This window comes from Equus asinus, chromosome 26 (assembly GCF_041296235.1).
Source record: "Equus asinus isolate D_3611 breed Donkey chromosome 26, EquAss-T2T_v2, whole genome shotgun sequence".
NCBI classification, from domain to species: Eukaryota; Metazoa; Chordata; class Mammalia; order Perissodactyla; family Equidae; genus Equus; species Equus asinus.
This window is the reverse complement of record NC_091815.1, coordinates 40,483,515-40,503,700: the sequence shown is the minus strand read 5'-3', so window position 1 is coordinate 40,503,700 and position 20,186 is coordinate 40,483,515. Positions and strand designations below refer to the sequence as shown.

Below are 20,186 nucleotides of genomic sequence, written 5' to 3'. Positions count from 1 at the left end.
ATAAATTTAGCCCTAACCCTCAACTCAGGGCAGCAGCAGGAGCTCTGACTGCCCATGGGTCCTGTCCTCATGCTATTCCGTACTATTCTCTAAATAAAAGAGCACCACTGCCAGACCTTGAGAGTCCAAGAAATTTTTCTTTCGACTCTTTGGCTCACCGTCCCCACACCAGTTGCACTTGGCTTTCCCTCCTTCTCAAACACCTCTCCCCATCCAAATACTTCTAGATACGATCCTGGCCTCAAGGATGGGAACCAGCATCTACTCCCTGCTTTCCAGGACATCAGCCAGACTGCCCCCACTCCTCGGCCCCCACATCTAATCACTCTCCTTCTCCAGAAGTTCCTCTCCATAAATAGCTCTGTAATCAGAGAATTCCTGCCCCTGTTTCTTAGTTGAAATACTGCAATCACTTTTCAAAGGGACTCCTTCCTTTTCAAAGGAAAATCTGACCTTCTCACTCCCATGTCCAACTCTCCGATGGATGGTTATTTTTCTTAGAATGAAAATCCCGCTCCTTCTCGTGGCCTGTAATCGGTGGTAGCTCTAGAATTTCTTCTTAGGAGAGGTTTGGAGTGGCAGCCTTGTTGGAAGCAGTGTCCGGGGGTTTGCATTAAGCCTTAGCATCCAAACACTAACTCTCCTTCTGCGTGGAACCCCTGGGGAATATCTGATGGAATTCAGTTTGACAAGGTTGTATTAAGCACCCACTATGTCCCAGGCCTGTGATCTGTACTTGAATTGAGGCACCCTCTTGTGCTACCAAAACTATTTTTAAATTAAAAAAAATATCCAGTCTAAACAGATGCCTAGGGTCTCACGCAGGGTTATGCTTTAATACTATGTATCCTCAGAACACTAGCCACTCTGTGTCCTGGGGAAATTATCACAAAATGAGTGGTTTAAAAGAACATGAATATGGGGCTGGCCCCGTGGCCGAGTGGTTAAGTTCGCGCACTCCGTAGCAGGCGGCCCAGTGTTTCGTTAGTTTGAATCCTGGGTGCGGACATGGCACTGCTCATCAGACCACGCTGAGGCAGCGTCCCACATGCCACAACTAGAAGAACCCACGATGAAGAATACACAACTATGTACCGGGGGGCTTTGGGGAGAAAAAGGAAAAAATAAAAAAAATCTTTAAAAAAAAAAAAAAAAGAACATGAATATATTCTTTCAGATTCTGGAGGCTGGACATCTGAAATCAAGGTGTTAGCAGGGCCGGGCTCTCCCTGCAGCGTCTGGGAGAGGAATCCTTCCTTGCCTCTTCTAGCTTCTGGCAATAGCTGGCGATCCTTGGCATTCTTGGGCTTGTAGCAGCATCGCTCGCTCCATCTCTGCCCCCACCCTCATGTGGCCATCTTCCCTCTGTGTGTCTGCATCCAAATTTCCCTCTTCTGATAAGGAAACAGGCCATCGCATTAGGGCTCACTCTAATCCCATCTGACCTCATTTTATCTTGATTACATCTGCGAGGGGGCTGAATAAACAAATGGACAATGGCCAGACCATATATAAAAATGAAACTCTATGATGGACGAGTTAATGAACTAGATGGCAGGAATCCTTTCACAATGTCTATATGCATCAAATCGTCACGATGTACACTTTAAATATCTTACAATTTTATTTGTCAACTATGCTTCAAAACTGAAAAAAAAATTGAAAAAAAGAGAAAAAACTCTAACCCACAACCTACAGCAGCTTGCTCAGCATACCAACCCATTATCTACAATAACCAGTCCAGGAAGCCAGCCCACTGTAAGTCAGACCACTATTTCTAGTAACAATCCAGGAAGGCAAAAATAACCCCTGGAACCATCAGCACAAAAGGGCCAGAACTTGATGAATAATTGGCAGCTTCCCTAATTTTTGTCCCCACTTCCAACTTAATACCAATCAGAGAAAGCCAATTACACTCTACTAACCAATCACATAGGGTGCCCGGCTACTCGTTAGTCCACCTCCTGCTTCCTGGTGCCAACAGCCTCCAGTCAGGGCTCCCCTGAAGCCTGCCCTTTCTCCACTATAGAGTTTTCTCATTCCTCTGCCTGCCTTTGAGTCTCTGCCAAATGCAAGCGGCCTTTCTGTCCGCTGGAAAGAGTAGACCCTTCCTCTGGAGCACAGCCCCATCACACACATCTGAGCAGGACACATGTTCCAGGGAAGAGAAGCACCTTCAACCCACTGGTGCAAGGCAGAACGTGGTCTCCACCTCGGCTTCTCCCCTCCATGCTCCGTATTTAACGATCATCATGGATCCTGACAAGACAGCCTGCAGAACATCTCCTCAAGCTGACCCACCTCCCTGATGTCCTGGCCACCACCCCAGTACAAGCTACCAGCATCTCTTGGCTCTGACTGTTGTAACAGCTTCCTTAGTGGTCCCCTGAATGCCCTGTGCCTTTGCTAGAATCCTTGCATGTTGAAACCCGCCTCTAATGGATTCCCACTGCTGACAGGATTAACACCAAAGTCCTGCATTCCTACCTGGGTGGCGACCTTGGTACAGGCAGGGCTGAGGGATTTGTCTTGAACCCGCATTGTATCATCTCAACTCTTATGCATGCTGCCTATTGTAAATAATCACCATCATAACTATCAATGTGTGTGTGTCTGTGCAGTTTTGTACTTTGTAACCTGATGTTGTGGGCATGGATAGATACATACACAAGTCCTCTCACAGTCTAAAACTCTATGCGTGGACAGACTTGGTATCCTAGACATCTGCTAACGAGAAAAGCAGCCCTTCCTTACCAACAGCACTTCATGTCCCCCATCTGAAAAACATCTCAATGAACAAACACATCCTTCATGTTTCACTCCCTTGAAGCTAGTTCATTGCTCCATTGTAGGTCTTTGATGTCGCTCTCACTTTTTGATCTCATGAAAAAAGACATACTGTGACTTCTCTTGTTCCCAAATGTACATTTGGCCTCTTTTCAAGTATACATTTTCAGTTTACAGTTTGAAGGTTTGTTGACCTGCGAGTTCAAGGCCCTCTCTGCCCTGCAGATAGCACAGCAGTTCCTGGAACTGGCTCTGTGTTTGTGTGTGTGTGTGTGGGGGGGGGGGGGATCTGTGAGCACCGAGACATGGAAGAAAGCTCCTCATTCCGACGTGCTAACCGAGCAGGGTGTGAAGGCTCCAGCCTCCGGCCCCCAGGCCTCTCCTTCCTTCCCGCACCGAATTTCTTACGAACAGCAAAGTCTTGTATTTAAGATGTGAGTCTAAGGCCTCCTCCAAAACACTCTCATAGAATAGCAACAGCGTGTGCTCAGCAAATTCCTGTTAAACAGAATTCCCCAAATATGTCCCATATGTAACTGTGAAGTATTTAGAGGCATTTAAGCTGTACTTTGTAACTGCTGCCCCGTGCGTGTGTGCACAGCATGTGTTTTCTCTGAATGGTCATCTGTACACGTGGTGGCCCTTGGCTCATTTCTTGCTTCCCGTCCTCTTTCCACCCAACACCAACCAGGTTTTTACCACGTCACTCCAAGAAGCTGCTCTTGTCAAGGTGTCAACGACTCCACATTCGTAAATCCAATGGATGCTTCCACTTCCTCTGTTATCAGACTTGGAGCTGCTCACTGCCTCCTCCTGTTACCTTCAGGGACACTAAACTCCCTCTCATCTTTGTCTTATTTCACCAGGTGCTCGCCTCCTCTGCTCTTCCTCTAAGTATTAGAGGGCTCCGGGACTGGGTCCACGTCCACCTTCCCTATCTGCAGGAGTCACTTACTGCTACATAACAAGCAGCAATTTGGAACAACAACCGTTTATTTTATCACCCGGTGCCTGTGACTCAGGGAATCGAGAACTGCTTGGCTGAGCGGCTGTGGCTGAGTCCCTCCTGAGACTGCTGTTAAGATGTAGACCAGAGTTGCAGTCATCTGGAGGCTTGGCTGGGGCTGGATGATCCTCTTTCAAGGTGGCTCCCTCATCTGCCTGGCAAGTTATGCTGGCTGTTGGCAGAAGGCTTTGTTTCCTCACCACGTGCAGCTGCTTAAGTGCCCACACGACGCGGTGACTGGTTCCTCCCGGAGTGAGAGAGCCAAGGGGGAGCATGAAGGAAAATGCAAAGCCTTTTATTACTTAGCCTTGGAAACCACACATCGACATTCTGCATTCTGGTTACTCAGGTCAGCGCTATCCATCATGGGAGGGAACTACACAGTGGTGTGAGTACCAAGAGGCACAAGTCACTAGGGACCACCCTGGCAGCCAGCTTCTACACCATCTCTACTCTTTCCCAAGTTGACTTCATCCAGATCCCCATTTACAAAAAACACCTCCAAGCTGATTTGTATCTCCAGCTTTAATTTTTTATCTGAACTCCTGCCTCCTTGACATCTCCCCATGAATGTCAGGTTGACACCTTAAGCTAATGTGTCTAACACGAATCTTCAGTTCCTCTCAAAATCTGCTCCTCACCCGAGGCTTCCCAACCTCTGTCAACGGCACCACCCTCTACCCACGAGCCCAAATTCAAAATGTACAAGTCATTCTCCATTTTTTTATTCCATCACACCACATAACCACGCCACCACAAATCCTGTCTCAGCTCAACCTGCAAGGCATAGCAGGATTCGATCTATTTGTGTCCACCTTGGTCCAGGGGCTATCAGTTCTCCTAGATAACTGTGACATCCTGATGACAGAGGTCATTCCAGTTCCACAGATAGCCCATCTTCTATGAGGCAAGCCCTAGACCTTTGCAAACAAATCAGATCATGTCACCCTCTCCTCATCCACCGCCCACTCCAGCTTAACCCCTTTCAGGGGTGCCACAACTTACACAGAATGAAAGGAAAGCTACTTACCATTGGCCTACAAGGTCAATGGTGTCCTGGCCCCTGTCTGCTTCTCTCATTGCCGAGCCCTTATCCCTTGGTCACCAACCTCTTGCCACCCTGGCCTCCTCGCTGTCCCTGAAAACTTTCTCTACCCCAGGACCTAGACTTTTTACCTTTTCTCTAATAAGAATTTTCTTTCTCCACAATTCCCATGGTTGATTCTTTCTCACATCTCGGCTCACAGGTCACATTCTCAAAGACAGAGCTGTGACGGGGACGAGGCGAGCTTAAGGAGGTACCAAAAACTCAGTCCTCAAGATAAACAGTATTTTAACGCAATATTTTTAAAAAATCAAAACTAACACAAAAATAAAAAGCCATGATGGAAAGACAAAATATCAAAAATTTAAGTAAAGTCCAGTGTGGGCTGAGCCATATTGAAGGCCGAGGCAAAGGAAAAATGGGAGCCTTTGCGTATGTGTCACTATGCAAATATTTAATGGCCCATTTTTTGCCCCAGAACATTAAAGTCATTGAAAAAAACATTGAAAAATTGAAAAGTAGGTGTATTAAAGCTCATAACATTATCTTATGTTTAAATATTTTAGATATACAAAAGAAAAAACCCCAGAATTTATTATAATTTTATTTTCCTGGATTTAATGTAAGCAAACTCATCAATAACATTTTCAAAATCTATTTCTGGAAAAAATTACCCTCTAAAAATACACTTAAAAAATACATCAAAGCACGGATGGAACACTGTATATTTTTCCTTTGCCTCAGGCTCCCATACAGTGGAGCACGGTACTGTCAGATTCTGTCTGTCCTTAAAATTTTAATATTTTGTTCATCATGGGGTTTTTTTCCATTATTTTTTTCAAATATTGCATTAAAATATTATTAATCTTGATGACTGAGTGTTTCGTGCTGTTATTTATTGAGTTTGCTGTGTGGCTACGATTCTTTTGTGCCTTTGGTGCTCATGGGAACCCTGAGAGTCAGACCCTCTCTATTTCAAGTGAGGGCAGTGGGGCTCGGGGGTTTCGGGAGCTGTGGGGTGACGTATCCCGCCCAGCGGAGTCTAACTCGTCATCAGAGGGAACTCGAGATGACCCCCCCTTCTCTCCGTCCCTCGGGCCTCCTCTGTAACGCGGGAGGTAAAGTCACCCTCCTTTTCAATACGTCATGAGGAGTCAACAGAAAGCACTCAGCATAGTGCCTGGCACACAATAAGCATAATAAATGTTAGCTATTTTACAATAATGATAGTAATTTAATGATGATGATGTATCAGCATCTTTGGCCCCAACCAAATCTGAAACAGCCGATTCTAAAAATACAGGGATTCTTCATCTCGGTGAATAGCTCCACTGTCCAAAATGTGTCCATTTCTGCCTCTCCCCTTGGCTTCCACACTACCCGAGGCCCCTGTCATGAGCATGGCCCAGCCCCCGGCCCAGTGGCCACACAGCCCAGAGAAGTCTCGGAGCAAATATTTGTTCTTCCTCAAGTTTGCTTTTGTGTGACTGTTCGATCTCTCTCTGAGCTGCAAGAGGGCAGCGGTCATGTCTCCATGTGTCCCAGGTCATCTCCAGTGTCCTAGAGAAAACCTGGCATAAAGTAAATGTTCAATTCATATTGACAACACTACAAATATTAATAATTTTAACTGCTAAATTATGAATCCCAAATTCTTACCATCTACAAGGCCCTTCTTAATCCAACCCCTACCTCCTACCACCTTCTCTTCCTCTCTCTTCCTGACAGCTCTCCAGCCACTCTGGTCTCCTTGTCCTTCCTGGAATGCATCGTGTTTTTCTACCTCAGGGCCTTTGCAGGGCCTGTGCTGTACCTTCTCCCTGGAATGTTCTTTTCCCACAACTTGCTCCCTTCCTTTATTCATCTCTCTCCTCATTATCACAACCCTCGAGAGGCCTTCTTTGACCACTCCATCACTTTCACCCCAGTCACTTTCTCTCCCACTACCCCTTTCGTTCTTTATCACAGCACACGAACCACGTTTTGTTTCTGGTCTGTCTCCTCCCTTAGAACCTAAGTGCCATGAGGATTTTCAGGGAAGGTTCTTATACGTCATTTTATCCTGGGGTTTCTCAACTTGGCACTACTGACAGTAGAGGCCAGATAATTCTTTGCTGGGGGGACGGGGTGGTCGCTGTCCTGCTCATTGTAGGATGTTGGCAGCATCCCAGGCCTCTAAGCACTAAATGCTAATAGCACCCACCCCCTTTAGTTGTGGCAACCAAAATATCTCCAAATGCCTCCTTGGAGAGCAAAACTGCCCCTAGTAGAAAACCACTGCTATGTCCCCACGTCCCAGAAGAGGATCTGCCATTACCATTGGGTTAAAATCAACAGAGAGTGAGTGAATGATTACAGTAGATAATCCTTGCATCTCAGTGCTGGCAGGAGACTTGCAATGTCTGACAGAGCAAGGCTGATTATGTGACATTCTATAAACATCCAAGGGTGCAATTTAATTGCAGGAAAGGACATGTCCTGGTGTGCAAGACAAAGGCCACACATCCTGTGGTCATGGGAACTGCAGAGGGCAGCAGGCGGGAGAGGGGAGGGGGCTGCAGAATTGCAGAGAGAGTGCACGAGAGAGGTTCAGGGTGTGGAAACGTCCAGGCTCCAGAGGTAAATGAGTGTGGGTTCAAGAACGTCCTAGCACATGCCACACAATACTAGTTTGTGGAGAGACCAAAATACAAAATACATTTGACCCTGCCGCTGCCCCCCAACCCCCAGTCTGTGTCATGAGAAATGTTTTCTCCTTGTAAGGCAAGAGTATTTGGTTCTGGGGAGAACTGCATTCACTAATGCTCCTTGCTAGGCGAATTTTGGTGAGTGATACTCAAAACAGGAATGACTAAGTGCTGGTGATAAATGGAGGAAGGGAGCAATGTCAGTTACTGTCCAATGAGAAAAATGAAACGAGGCGAGGCAGCCGTGCTATGGACTGAATTGTGAGCGGGACTACTTGTGAGTCCTGAGTCCTTCTAGTGGATCACGGAACTAGGGATGGTCTTGGGGACCCCAATACACATGGCATTGAGTATTCCTCAAAAATGCAAGATGTTTTATAGGAAAGAGCTTTCTTATTTTGACTATAAGCCATTACATCACTTATTTTAGTTAATTGTCTCATAAATGTTGCTGTAATGACCAGAAGGTAGGGATTAGTGCCCTTGTGAATTCCAGAAGTGACACTGCTGGGTCAAAGGGTGAACATATTGTAGATTTTGGTATACATTGCCAAAAATGCTCGACACAGTGGATGGTCCCTCACGTACCTACTGCTGGCATGTAGAAATGAGCCTGCCTCCCCATCCCCGTATGGACTGTGTGTGTGGTCCGTATTCTCATCTTTGCCCCCCGGATGTGGTGGAAACTGTGTCTCAGCTTGGTTTTGGCCTTCAGTTTTTGGATCCCAAGTGAGGTGAGACCTCCAGTAATGTTGCTCGAATGTTGGAATAGGTTGCTTTGTGAAGACCTTTGCAGATCCTTTGTCCTGTTTTTCCATTTTGGTGTTCTACTTTTTCTTACTGACTTGAAACACAATTCATACATGAGTAATAAAGATTCCTTTGACTATCACGCCTGCAACGATGAAGTTAAACTGTTGGGGTTTTTCTTTCAACCTTTTTAACTTGTGGATTTCCCTGGTGTATATACATATATACTATTTTTTTTAAGTGTGGTAAAAAACACGACATAAAATTTACCATCTTAACCATTTTTAAAGTTATGGTTCAGGTGAAGCATATTCACATTGTTGTGCAACCATCACCACCATCCATCTCCAGAACTCTTTTCATCTTGCAAAACTGAAACTCTCTCCCCATTAAACAACAATCCCCTATTTCCACCTCCCTTAGTCCACGGCAACCAGAATCCTGCTAGAAACTATGGATTCACATCTCTATGAATTTGATGACTAGGCACCTCAAATAAGTGAACTCATACAGGACTTGTCTTTCTGTGTCCAGCTTATTTCACTCAGCACAATGTCCTCAAGGTTCATCCATGCTGTAGCATGTGTCAGAATTTCCTTCCTTTTTAAACTAAATAATATTCCATTGTGTGGATAGACCACATTGTGATCATCTGTTCATCAACTGATGGGCACTTGGGTTGCTTCCACCTCTTGGCTATTGTGAATAATGCTGCTGTGAACATGGGTGTACAAATGTCTCTTTAAGACCCTGCTTTCAATTCTTTTAGGTATAGATGCAGAAGCAGAATACGCGATCATATAGTAGTTCTATTTTTACTTTTTTGTGGGACCACCATACTGCTTTCTGTAGTGGCTGCGCCATTTTACATTCCTACCGAAAGTGCACAAGGCTTCCAATTTCTTCTCATACTCCTCAGTGTTTGGCTTTTTTTTATAGTGACCATCCTAATGGGTGTGAGGTGGTATCTCATTGCTTTTATGTGGTCAGATTTATGTATCTTCTCTTTCATGCTTGTGTGCTTTGTGACACGTTAACAAGCCCATCCTATCCATGATGATAAGAATATTTACACACAGAATCTCCTTTGAGCTGAGACAAGGAGACCACTAATGTGCTCTACGCTCCTAGGCAAGCTCTGTTCTTCAACAAGGTCCTGGCTCCAGTTGCTCGTAGAAGAATCTGAGCCAGAATTAAACTGAAAAGACAGTTCATATGGGAGAGAATTTCTCCGGGAATCTCATGGCCCTTTGGACGAAGCTCTAATTATGTCAACATTCAGTCTAAGTGCCAGATAAATCAACCTACTTCGGAATTTTCCCAGATTAATGAGCTCAATGCCAGACTGGAGCCAGGCTCTCTCTATATTGCCTTCTAACTCGGGAAGGGAATGGCTTTCTTGGAAACAGTGAAATGTAGCCAGTATTCTGGAGACATTCATCCCCATACTGTAAACATATTTAATACCAGCTATCTGCTTTGCAGATTACGCCCCTGGAGCCAATTGCAAATGGGCTTCTCTCTACATTTCTGGGGTTAAAATCTTGACTCTAATATCCTAATGGTTTTAGTTCTTGTGATGAGCAAATTCATTGGGACCTCGCAGGCATCAAGCATTTATGGCCACTTCCAAAATTCTGTATTGCATTAAATTAAAGTAAAACCAGAATAATTATAATAACTGAGATGTCTATGAATAAGACTTGAGATATAATAAGGGAGAAAAGTCTTTGTGATTTTGTAAACTTACTTTCTGTGTATGTAAACTCACTTACAGAAGCATATTGAAAAGGATCCCTGTTCTGTCTCTCTCTCTCCCTTCCTTCTTTCCTTCCTTTCTTCCTTTTTTCTTTCTTTCTCTCTTTCTTTCTGCAACTGGTGGCAATATTTTGCAAACACACCTTCCAGACAAGCCCCAAAGCCTCCTCAGTCTAGCTCAATGGCTGCCTTATAGAAATTCCTCCCATGTAGAAATTCTAGAGCTCCAATAGCTTGCAGATGATGAGAAGAATTTGAGTATTTATATAAAATGCAAAGGGAAGTCCTTGAGGTGGTGTAGGCGAGGCAGGGCCACGGTTTAGGTTTTCCCATAAGAAATTCCAGTCTGTCCTCTGAGAGTCCTCTGAAAAGTCACATAGAGGGTTCAGGGATCCAGGAGGGAGAAGATGCCCTATGTGGAGATGGAGAGGTGGGAGCTGACTCAGGAGGCACCTGGGACATACAATGGACAGCCCCTGGTGACGAGATGTCCAGGATGTGGCAGAGTGTATTCCTGGTTTCTGTCTCAGGGAGCTGGGTGGTCAGGAGCTTCTTTTCCTGAGAAGAGAAACATTTACATACATGCTGGATGTTGATTTTTCTGTGAAGAACCTCCTCTGAAGAGTTTACAAAAAAACAAGGCAGCCTCCCTCTGGGAAGAGAGAATAGGATTTCCAACATTTCACTATTCTACAGAAAGATAGAATGAATAGCCCGGCACTATGGCTTATGAAATCCTTAAGGGCAGGGGCGGGGGGAGGAATCGGACATAGAATTATTGGGTCAGAGGGAATACAAAGTTTTAAGAGTTTTAATCTAATATATCAAATTTGACGTCACATTCAAACAGCCTAGAGATAGTCACTGTTCTTATTTTGCTATATATCTTTCTGGCCTTTTAAATATGCATATATGTGCACCTAAAATTTACAGGAAATTGGGATTGGACTCCAGTTCAAGAGTTGGCAAACTCTGGCAGCCAGCATACTAAGAATGATTTTTACATTTTAAAAGGATTGTTAGAAGGAGAGAAAAAGGAGGAGGAAGAAGAGGGGGAGAAATTGACTCCACAGAGACACATAGTGTTCGAAGTCTAAAATATTTACTATCTGGCCCTTTATAGAGAGAGTTTGCTAACCCCTGATTTTTTTTTTTAATCATCTTTTGTTTTCACTCATGGGTCTTTCTCTACTTTGTTAAAGATTCCTCAAAATTCTTAATTTCATTTGTAGAAAGGACAGAGTTTTATTTCCTTAAATAGCTCTACAAATGCTCGATTCTCAATGCATTTCCTACCCTCCCTTCCCATTTCTCCATTTCACAAAAATGCCACAGGAAGCACCCTTGCGCCCGCATCCTTGCGCCCTTCTCCCGGAATGCATGACGGCTAAACTTCTAAAGAGGGGATGTGACCCAGAGAGCTTGTGCTTTAAGAACATTGATACACTGCAACGAACTTCTCAACAACAAGACTGTCTCCACTTCCTGCCCTGCTGCCAGCATATGGAGTCACTGATTTCCCAGCACAAAGGATTTTCACTCCAGGTGTGATCAAAGAAACAGGAGATACAGACTTGTCAAGAAAATCTGGCAATCTATCATTTCTCCTTCTGTCATTTGGTGTTTGCAGCAACCACTGTTTCAATGAACTTGGAGTCCCCGCTTTACCCCAGTCGTGGTGTACATGCTGAACTTTCCGTTGTGCAAAGGGTCTCCATCACCTTGTGCTCCTGTTTCAGTGGTGGGGAAGAGGAAGCGGAGTTTGAGGAGAAAGCAGTAAACAGGCAAAAATTCAAAATGATGCCCGTTCTCTGGGTGGTGCAGCCTCATGCCACGAGGCGCAGCTTGGTGAGCGAGCCTGGTCAGGATTTCAAGCCCCACTTGCCCCTTGAATATCAGCCTTGTGCAGTGAACAGCCTGCACAACCCTACACTGGAGCCCTGTGGCCTCCCTACCCAAATTCCAATCTTTAGAAAGGCAAGTAAGGTCTTCTTCCACCTCCTACTGCAAACCCTTACTAGTATTTATTGAGCACTTACAGCATGCAAACCATAGACTTGTATGTGAAATTTAATCTCACACCCATCTGTGAGTCAGGAGTTCTTACAGCCTCCATTTTTCTTATAACCCTCGTTAATATAGATAAATAATAGTATCTATATTAATACTTAGACAGTGGCTTATCAATAAAATCCAAAGTGCGTTCCATGAGCTACAAGGCCCTCTCGTCCAGATGAAGAAACTGAGGCCCAGGACGATTATGCTTGATGCATTAGAACTGAGCAAATCTGACTCCAGTGCCCCCATGTTTAACCATGACACCAAACAGCCTCCCGTCCTCCTCAGTGCCTCACGGATTCGTGTGTAAAATGGGGTGAAAGTATCACTCGCCTTGCACGATTGTTACGAGGAATGAAATGGAGGCACAAGCATGTGCCCAGAACAATTAGCCATCAGGTTAAATATGTTGTCAGGACTGTTGTTACTACCATCACTGTCGCCGCTTCAGCTCCCTTCCCAACTTTGATATTGATGACCCTAAACCTGATGCCCCCATCCCAAACCCACCCCTAATGCCTCTCTTTGTGTCCCTACCCATGATGGTCACGCTGACACATGCCACCCTCTTGCTCTCATCTCATTCACTTCTAAGTGCCCAATATCCAGCACCACGGCCACACAGCCCAGAGTGGTCACCAGGGAAATTATTCATCCTTCTGAAGTCACTTCTGGGTGCTTATCGGAGTAACTCCTCTCCCTCCCGGTGGACTTTGAGCCACGTGGATGCTTCCAGACTTGTGTCGTTGATGAACACAATGAATGCAAACAACCTTGTCTCTATTAATACTTACAAAGGCTAATTAATAAAATCGGAAGTGCTTCCCAGCCTGGCCTGACCTTCCACCATTGCTGACTGCACCTCTCACCTTCTCTTTGCTCATGCTGCTCAGGGGTTGCTGGATTCCCCTAGAAGGTCCCAACAGGTCCTTCCCTCCAGCTCTCGCTTTTGCTGGTCAACTGCCTGGATTGTTTCCCCACTCCCTTCCCTTGTACAGCTGCTCGATTCCCATCTCTTCCAGGGGCCTCTTGCTAAACTTGCCTCCCCATCACTCCTGCTCCCATTCCCCAATGTCCTTTGCTTTGTCTTTCTCGTGGCGTTGTGATTTTTTGTGTTCTCCTGTTTGCCGACTGTGACCCAACTAGAGTGAAAGCTCCAAAGCAGGGATTTTTGACTGTCTAGTTCTGCTGCATCCACACCCCTGGTCTGTCACCTGGCTCACGGTGGGCCCTCTGTACCTATTTGTCCAATGATAAACACGTGTGTCAGATGAACACATGTCTTGGGCATGAGGGTCTTGGGGCAGAGACCGCTTGTTTTTTCTCACTGTTGCGTCTCTGGCTTCAGGGAAGGTGTCAGGCACCAAGTGGGCTTGATCAATATGAGTTCTTATACAGCCTGCAGCAACCCAAAGCATCAGTTTAATTTTCTCCTGCAGTAACCCCACTAAGGTTGGGCATGAATGGACACAACAGATGGGCCTGACCTTGCGGTGGGGAGGAGGCAGCAGGTGGGCCGATGCCCTGCCGCCCCATCACCCCACACCAGCCTTGGTCTTTGTTGCTTACTTGTTATCTGTTTTCCCTCAAGGGCTGTCACCTGATGTGCGTGACAAGGCAGGCTCAGCCAGTTGCCATGGAAACCATAGCTGCATTGAGGAATGGGAGGGGCCGGATGAGCAGAAGCTGGAAATTTCCAGTTCTGAAGTTAGGCTGTTTGGGGATCAAAATCCCTTGAAGCAGGTGCTTCCTAAAAGTTGGTCGAGAAAATGCATGGCTCTGCACCCCGCCCCCTAGCCTATCTGAACCAAGGAAATGTTCTCCTCAGTGCTGCGTGTTCCAGGGAGAACCACACACATGCCGCCCAGCTTCCAAGGTGAATTCTGTTCATTGAATCCAAAATACTGCCAGCTGAAGGTGGCAAACGAAGAGAGGAGAGAAACCATTTCAGACAATTGTGAGGGCCACAAAGAACATTAAACGGGGAGCTGGGAAAGACAGGGTGGGGGTCTTAGATCAATGAATCATTCTGTGGCTTGTGCCCATTCTCTCCTTTTTCCTTTTAAACTGCTCATCATATTCCATTGTATGAACAGACCTCAATTAATTCGCCCATTCTCTTGTTGGTGGACATTTAGATTGTACCCAGTTTTTTTTCTTGCTGTTATAAGCACTTCTGGATGTCTCTAGTGCCCAGAGCAGCACCTAATAACATAGTTTCTGCTCAATAAACATTTGTCCAATGAATGAACGTTGCAATGAACATGCTTGAACTTGTGTCCTTGCCACATGTGTGAGAGTTTCTTCCAGGGCACAAATCTCAAAATGGATTTTCTGAATGATAAGGGAAGGCGCATCACCAGCTTCTCTAGATCTTGTCAAATTACTCTCAAAAATGGTCCTGGATTTGGGGCCAGCCTGGTGGCATAATGGTTCAGTTCATATGCTCCAATTTGGTGGCCAACTTCATGGGCCCAGAGCCCAGGCACAGACCTATCCACTGCTCATTAAGCCATGCTGTGGTGGCATCCCACATACAAAAAGTATAGAAAGATTGATACAGATGTTAGCTCAGAGCCAATCTTCCTCACCAAAACAAACAAAAAAAAACAGTCCTGGATTTATATTGTCTTTTTCATCCACTGAAATGGATGCACTATGATAACAGATGCATTCTATCTTTTTTTATCTCTACTGTATCCTCAGTCCGTGATGGAGTGTCTGGCACATAGCAGGTATTCAATAGATATTTCTAGAAGGTGAATAAATGGACGAGTAAATGGATTATATTTGCTCAAATTTGGATAACAACGCATATACAGGTTTTTAATCCCATTTATGTTTATTTAACATGAAATCGTAACATTAAATATCCTTCAGAACACAGTTTCTTTATCAAGCAAAGAATTTGTTTTTGGACAGTAGAATCCTGCGCAATACGGCACTTCAAACACACATTCTGTGCACTTTTCAATTGATCACCACTGCTCCCCCAGCAAGACTGTGTGGGTGTGTGTACTTTTGTGAGTGTCTGCGTGGGGTATGTTCCCAGAATTGGATTTGCTGGGTTAAAGAGCATGCACTTAATAAACACTGATGCCCATTGCCAAAAGAACTTGCTGGAAAGATTAGAGCAATTCACAGTCTCCTCACTAGCCTGGAAAGGCATCCATTTTTCACACAATCACCAGCTCTGCTCATCTATATTTTCACCTGTGTCCATTTGACAATGGGATAAATGACGTGCCAGTTTGGTTTTCATATCCATTTTTTTTTTTAGAGTACAAAGAGGTTGGAATGCCATTTTGTATTTTTTTGAACATTTCAATTTTCTCTTTTAAAGTCTTTCTGGTGTTGGCCCGGTGGCACAGTGGTTAAGTTCACACGTTCCACTTCAGCAGCCCAGGGTTCACTGGTTTGGATCCTGGGTGTGGACCTACGTACCACTTAACTAAGCCCTGCTGTGGCAGGCGTCCCACATATGAAATAGAGGAAGATGGACATGGATGTTAGCTCAGGGCCAATCTTCCTCAGCAAAAAGGAGGAGGATTGGTGGCAGATGTTAGCTCAGGGCTAATCTTCCTGAAAAAAAAGTCTTTCTGTCCACATATGTGTTTTGAAGTTCATTTCGCCCCATATTTTTAATTCATGCCTTATAAACACAATGGGTGTATAAAAGATAGAGTTTCTTTATCATTAAACTGCAAGTGGTTTTACTCATTTTGCCTCTTTACTCTGGTTTATACTTTTTTCTTCTGTCCCTACTCTTTCAGCTCTCGTGGAGACCGATTAAGCCATCTTTTTCTTTGTATGGTTTTAAGTTCTAGATTTGCATTTACTGAGCCTTTCTCCAGCCAAATTATAAAAATATTCACCCAAGCTTTCTGGTGGTGAGCAGGAAATTGAAGGCCACCGGCTCTCTCCCTGCCCCAACGTCATCTTCCTTCCTGCGACTCAGACAAATTCTAGGGTGTTCGACATCCATCCGATTGCCCATGCGTCCAAGAAAGGAATTTTGATGCTCTGACATCCTGTTAAATGAATAAAGGCACCTGGGTCCCAATTTCAAGCTAAACATTCATTTGTTCATTTATTCTCAATCTAAAAGTGTTTCAAGATTCTCCTATGTGTCAGGCAATCTGCTAGGGCACAGGAGAGAACAAAAATCTACATTGCTTTAACATTTCTCTCCCCTGCTAGACTATACGCTCCACGAGTCAGGGATTTGGATGATCTTCCCGTGTGTCCCCTAAACCTCACGGGCCCCCCTGCATGCAGTGCTGCTTGCAGAAACTTTTCTTTTTTTCCCTTCTTCTTCTTCTTTCCCAAAGTCCCCCCAGTACACACTATATTCTGTTTGTAGGTCCCTCTTGTTGTGCTATGTGGGACGCCACCTCAGCGTGGCCTGATGAGTGGTGCCATGTACGTGCCCAGGATCCGAACCCATGAAACCCTGGGCCACTGAAGTGGAGTGCGCAGACCTAACCACTAAGCTATGGGCTGGCCCTAAGCTTCCATTAAACTTTTGCTGAATGAACCTAAAAAAATCTTGTTTGAAGGAATAAATGGCACTCACCGCTCAACACTCAGAGCCAAGAGCATGACTTTTCCATTTTTTATTTTTTCCTGTTATCATCAGCTCCCAGAACAGTCAATCCATATTTGTTGAATAAATGAATAAATAAGCAAGTGGAAGAAAAGATAATGCTGATGTCACTGGTGCTTAAATGATGTGTGTGATTTCCAACCGGGTCCGGGGAGCCCCTCACAGCCAATTCCGAGCTCTCGTGCAAAGCTCCCATTGAGGGATGTGTTTGAAGGGGCACGGAGTCCAGCATCGCCACTGCTGGAGGACTGAGGGTTTGAGGCTTCCCATCGCCCAGCTACCCGCTCCTTCTTAAGAGCAATACCTGTTGTACAGAAGGAGGCTCAGCTGTTGCCATGGGAACTGCAGCTGGAGCGAGAAAGGAGAGGAGCTGGAATTTTCCAGGCTCTGATATCAGACTGTGTATGTGTGTGTGTGGGGGGGGGGGGGAGGGTGTTCAAGATGCTGGGCAAGCACACTGAAGGTGCACAGTAAAAGTTTGTTGAAAAAATGAATAATTGTGCCCTTGCTGCTCCCACCCCAGTCTACAGACGTCTTGGGAAATTTCTCTGCTCTCTGTGGGGCTGACATCTGTGAGGGGACATTTGATTGCAGCGGCAACTACACTCACTCAGTGCCTCTTGTTCACTGGATTTTATAGGAACTCAAAATACTAATAAAAAGCTGTGAACTCACTGAAAAAGAAGACACTTTGGTGCAGCTATGAATGCAATGGGACAAATCTGCCTGGGAGCGAGGCTGGCGACTGGACGGCTTTCCATCAGCGAAGCTCATCTCAGCAGCTGAGACCGATCTGTACGGAGACATGTGGCTCTTATCCTTTAGTCTGCTCCGTCATATTCCACTGTATGAAAGCAACACAATTTATTTATCCGTTCCCCTGTCAATAGACATTTGAGTCATCTATCCCTCTTGTTCTCCACAACAAAGAATCTGAACAGCCCCCATCTCCAGCGCAGTTCCTGACACAGAGATGACAGTTGATAGATACACGTTGAGTGAATAAATATTGCAACGAGCATTTTTGTACTTGAGTCCTTGTGGGACTAGGCGGGCGTTCCCTTGGGCAAATATCCAGGAGCAGAATTGCTGGGCTATAAAGTAGCTTCTTCAATCTCAACATGGTGACATTTTGGGTCAGTTATTCTTTTTTGGGGGGGAGGTGTCCCGTGCACTGTAGGAGGTTTAGCAGCATCCCTGGTTACTATTCACTAAATGCCAGTAGCACCTCCTGCCCCTAGTTGTGACAACCAAATGTGTCTCTAAGCAAACATCCCCATGGGTTGGACAGGTAGAAACCATCCTCAGCTGAGAACCACTGGTTACAGACAGTGCACATCTCCCACTTTTCTAGATAGCGTCAAATTGCCCGTGTGTCTCTTTTGTACTTTGTTTTCCATCTGTTCTTCCCACTAAACTGAAAGTCTTTGTGGCCAGGGCCCTTGCCTGTGCTGGTTTTCCCAGAATGGACCCTGTTGGTGTGTCGGGTTCCTTTTCAGTTCTGCTGAAGACCCAGTTCCCAGATGGGGAAAGGCCCCATCGAAGGGCGTCCACACTCGTTGCACCAACACAGGCTTTCACACGCCGTGCCATTATCCATTCTACACACTAACGTTTTTTCCATCCTTTTCTGTTTGAATGGTAGAAAGCGGCACCTCCTCTTCTCTTTGTGATTTTTATATCAGGTTTGTCAGACTCTAAGTGGAACATGTTTTCATAATTATTTACAACTTGAATTTTCTCTTTTCCTGGCAGCTTCTTCCCAAGCCTTGTTCACACCTTCCTTTTGGTCTTCAACTTTGGTCTTTTGGACATGTTTGCACTCTTCATATCTTAAGCACACAATTTTTGACTCTGTTGCACCGTTTTTCCAGCCTCTCTGTTCAATTTTTCATTTATTAAAAACAGCCTGATTCCTGCACCTGCTGTCTTTAGGACAAAAGCCCCACTCCACGCCAAGCGCTGCAGCAAGCAGAAGCTTCAGAATTCATCTAGAGGCAGGGCCAGAGGGAGGCGCAGGGAGGTGTTGGGAGCAGGCTCTCCAGGACTTCTCTGGAGGGTCGGTTTGTAAGGAGTTCTAAACCCTAAGCCGGCAGGCTCTGCGATGCCTGCAAACGTGTGTGTGAGTGTGGTGAGGGGGAGGGCATGTACACTAACGTGCGACGTGCACGAGCACAGATTAATAATGGGTGTTCTTCACATTGCTTTAGCGCGCTGGCGATGTGTCACAGAATTCAGTTGGCAAGTGTTTATTGGGCGTTTACTGTGTACCAGACCTGTGACAGCCCTTTGGAATAAAACACCCATTTATTTAGATGTGTGCATGTGGAATTATCAGCCTTCCCACCAATAAAGAAAAACTTGGTAAAAATGGGACTTACGCCTACTTTCTCCCATGAACTGGCTGATATGTAAGATGTATTTGTGTAGAGGGATGTCATTAGTTTTGTCCAGTGGAGTTGATGGCATTGTACTTATACAAGAGATGGTTCCTGTTATTGGAGGGCACACACTGAGCGTGCAGGTAAAGGGCTTGAAGTCTGAAGTTGACTTGACAAGTTCTGTCCCCAAAATGAGAGATAAACAGACAGGTGAACGTGATCAGCAAAGCAATCACTGAACGCAGGGTGGATGTCTCAGTCTTCGTTGTACCATTCTTTCCTTTTCTCTATTATTAAAATTTTGGAGCAGTTACAAGAGAAATAAGCATAAAAGAAAATATATTTATGCTTTAGAAATGCATATCTCCAGAACAGAGGCTATAACGTGCATCTTTTGGAAAGAAACTCTCTCATTCCTTATATACATGAAAAATATATATATATATTTATGTATAAGATATACGTTTATATACATACCTTCCACTGCACTCAGGAGTGAAGCTCATCAATCAGAGACCATTCCAGCGTGGGTTGCTGCATGAGGTTTCATCTGGTCCCTGGGATAATAACATTCCAACAGCTTCACTCCAGGGAAAAAGATTTCCCACCATTACTTGACTCCCATTTTCTATTCCCATTTAAAATGTTGGCCTCTCCTTCTATCCTCTCCTGACCATATCCCTGCCGCCATGCCGGCCCAAGTTTCTACAGCCAGATTCTTGGGTGGCTATCTCAGCCACTTCTTCCCCTCTCTCCTGGGTGATTCTCACAGCATCTTCCCTGCCTCCCACCTCCCACCCTTCCTCCTCCACCATCCCTTCTCCACCAACCAGCCAGTGCAAGCTTCCTGACAGACAGGTTGCCAGTACTGCATGTATCAAGGTCATAACATGCCTGCTTTGGTCTTTGTGTTAATCCAATTCAATGGACTGATTCCTAATTAATGCAGCCCAATGCACAAAGACGCAGACTGAGAGGGAATATTACAGCCTGTTTGTGAGATGAAATAATTGTCAACGAGACTATAAAATACGAGAATGGCCTATAAAATACGGGAACAGAACTTAGCACTGTTATAATGAAGAGAAAAAAACAAATTCCTTTCCTT

The 20,186-nt window shown here is 45.1% G+C and overlaps 1 long non-coding RNA gene across 1 annotated transcript in view; it reads right to left on the bottom strand.

The window, feature by feature from the left end:
• LOC123281244 (uncharacterized) overlaps positions 1-19,847 on the bottom strand; it is a 36,084-nt gene extending 16,237 nt beyond the window's left edge. The window contains exon 1 of the long non-coding RNA XR_006520617.2: positions 19,556-19,847. This is a non-coding gene — a long non-coding RNA (uncharacterized lncRNA). The remainder of the gene's footprint in view (positions 1-19,555) is intronic.
• Positions 19,848-20,186: the final 339 nt, after the last annotated feature.